The 2,500-nt window shown below is 63.0% G+C and overlaps 1 pseudogene; it reads left to right on the top strand.

Moving 5' to 3' along the window:
- LOC126445926 (large subunit ribosomal RNA) overlaps positions 1-2,500 on the top strand; it is a 7,959-nt pseudogene that overhangs the window by 2,102 nt on the left and 3,357 nt on the right.

The following is a 2,500-nucleotide window of genomic DNA, read 5'->3' as shown; positions in this document are numbered from 1 at the left end:
GTTTTCTTTTCTGCATGAGCGTTCGAGTTCCCTGGAATCCTCTAGCAGGGAGATAGGGTTTGGAACGCGAAGAGCACCGCAGTTGCGGCGGTGTCCCGATCTTCCCCTCGGACCTTGAAAATCCGGGAGAGGGCCACGTGGAGGTGTCGCGCCGGTTCGTACCCATATCCGCAGCAGGTCTCCAAGGTGAAGAGCCTCTAGTCGATAGAATAATGTAGGTAAGGGAAGTCGGCAAATTGGATCCGTAACTTCGGGATAAGGATTGGCTCTGAGGATCGGGGCGTGTCGGGCTTGGTCGGGAAGTGGGTCAGCGCTAACGTGCCGGGCCTGGGCGAGGTGAGTGCCGTAGGGGTGCCGGTAAGTGCGGGCGTTTAGCGCGGGCGTGGTCTGCTCTCGCCGTTGGTCGGCCTCGTGCTGGCCGGCGGTGCAGGATGCGCGCGCCTGCGCGGCGTTCGCGCCCCGGTGCTTCAACCTGCGTGCAGGATCCGAGCTCGGTCCCGTGCCTTGGCCTCCCACGGATCTTCCTTGCTGCGAGGCCGCGTCCGCCTTAGCGTGCTCCTCCGGGGGCGCGCGGGTGCGCGGATTCTCTTCGGCCGCCATTCAACGATCAACTCAGAACTGGCACGGACTGGGGGAATCCGACTGTCTAATTAAAACAAAGCATTGCGATGGCCCTAGCGGGTGTTGACGCAATGTGATTTCTGCCCAGTGCTCTGAATGTCAACGTGAAGAAATTCAAGCAAGCGCGGGTAAACGGCGGGAGTAACTATGACTCTCTTAAGGTGGCCAAGTGGCGGCGGTGTGGCTGCATCCGGACTTGGCTTTTCGAAGTGCGGTTTTGATGTAGTCATGCTGCTGCTGCGAGGTACCTTCCTTGGGTTATAGTTACAGGGAGAGTGATGCGCAATACATGGGCCTAGCCCTCTTAGCCTCTCCTCTCCTGCGGTCTTCTCCCCTTCTCGTGGGCCCGCTGATTTTCGCAGAGTGGAAGACCGCACCAGGGGCTTGGGGGGGTTACCAGCCCCCCCTCGCACTATCCCTTTGTTAGTTGGGGGCAGTAATCAAAGAATAAGTGGTGGCCCTTCCGCTGAAGGTGCCACCCCAACTCCCCCAGCACCTAGCCGGCCAACCGGCCGTGCCGAAAATCTTGTACCTTTTGCAGCTGTATACGCCTGTAGTGAGTGCCACCGCAGCTTCACCACCAAGAATGGTCTCGGGGTCCATCGCCGCCGCCAACATCTTGCGGCCGCCAACGCGGAGATCGTGACGGAGAGGCATCGCGCGAGGTGGACGGAGGAAGAAGTCCTGTCGCTCGCCAAGGCGGAGGCCGAATTGTTCCTTGAGAGGGACGCCCGGTTCTTCTTTGTTAATCAAGAGCTCATCAGGATGTTCCCCGACCGAACGCTTGAGGCAATCAAGTGCCGACGGCGGCAAGCTGCCCACAAGCAGCTTGTCCGCCAGTTCATGGAGGCGCTTGAGATCGGTCGGGGGGAAGAGCCGGCGTCCCGCCGGGGAGCAGCGAGCCCGCCGCCTGACGCGGGCGAGGCCGCTGCGCCGCCCGTCGACGCAGCCGAGGACTTCGCGGCCGACACCACCGGGCCGCCGCCGGAGGGGCCGACTGACGCCGCCATCTGGGAGCATCTGGCGGGGCTACCTGCTTCCGCCCAGCGTTTCTCTGCCCTGGATCGAGTCATAGGTCTGGGGCGGGGCACGCCGCCCGATGTCATCCTGGGCATGCTCCCGGATGCCCTTGCGTCGGTCGGGTCCAGAGGGGAGAGATCGATCACCAGGACACAGCGGCCGCGCCAACCATCGAAGCGGCCGCCTGCCGCGCCGCCGACGCAGAAGCGCAAGCGGCGCCGCTGGGAATACGCAAGAACGCAGGATGCCTTCCGACGGTCGCGTGCACGTTGCGTGCGCGGCCTCTTGGATGGCACCCTGCTCCAGCCGCCACCTGCCATCCCTGGTCTGCTGGACTTCTGGGCGGACCTCTTCACTAAGAAGCCCGTCTCCACTGCGGGCTTCATCCGTGACCGCCTCCTCCCGCACTCGGAGCCTGTCGCTCTTGAGTGCCTATGGGGGCCGGTCACACATGAGGAGGTCGCCGCCGCGTTGCCGCCCAGGGGATCAGCAGCTGGGCCTGACGGCCTTACCCCAGCGGAGTTGCGGCGCCTGCCGCATGAAGTCCTGGAGAAAGTGATGAATCTCTTCCTTCTGGCCCGCGCCCTTCCGGAACGCCTGCTTCGCGCGCGGACGTCCCTTCTCCCGAAAACGGCTGCACCAACATCCCCCGCTGACTTTCGCCCCATTACGGTCTGCTCGGTGTTGGCGCGGACCTTTCACAAGGTTCTCGCGTCACGCCTGATGCGCGCTTGTGCTGTGGACGAACGTCAGCGGGCATTCATCCCTCGGGATGGGATGTTGGAAAATACTTTCATCTTGGACACTGCTCTCACCGACGCAGTCCGCTCCTGCCGCTCTGTCTTTGTGGCATCGATCG

This window comes from Schistocerca serialis, unplaced genomic scaffold (assembly GCF_023864345.2).
Source record: "Schistocerca serialis cubense isolate TAMUIC-IGC-003099 unplaced genomic scaffold, iqSchSeri2.2 HiC_scaffold_367, whole genome shotgun sequence".
Taxonomy (NCBI): Eukaryota; Metazoa; Arthropoda; class Insecta; order Orthoptera; family Acrididae; genus Schistocerca; species Schistocerca serialis.
The sequence above is the reverse complement of the archived record's forward strand: the minus strand, read 5'-3'. Positions and strand labels throughout refer to the sequence as shown.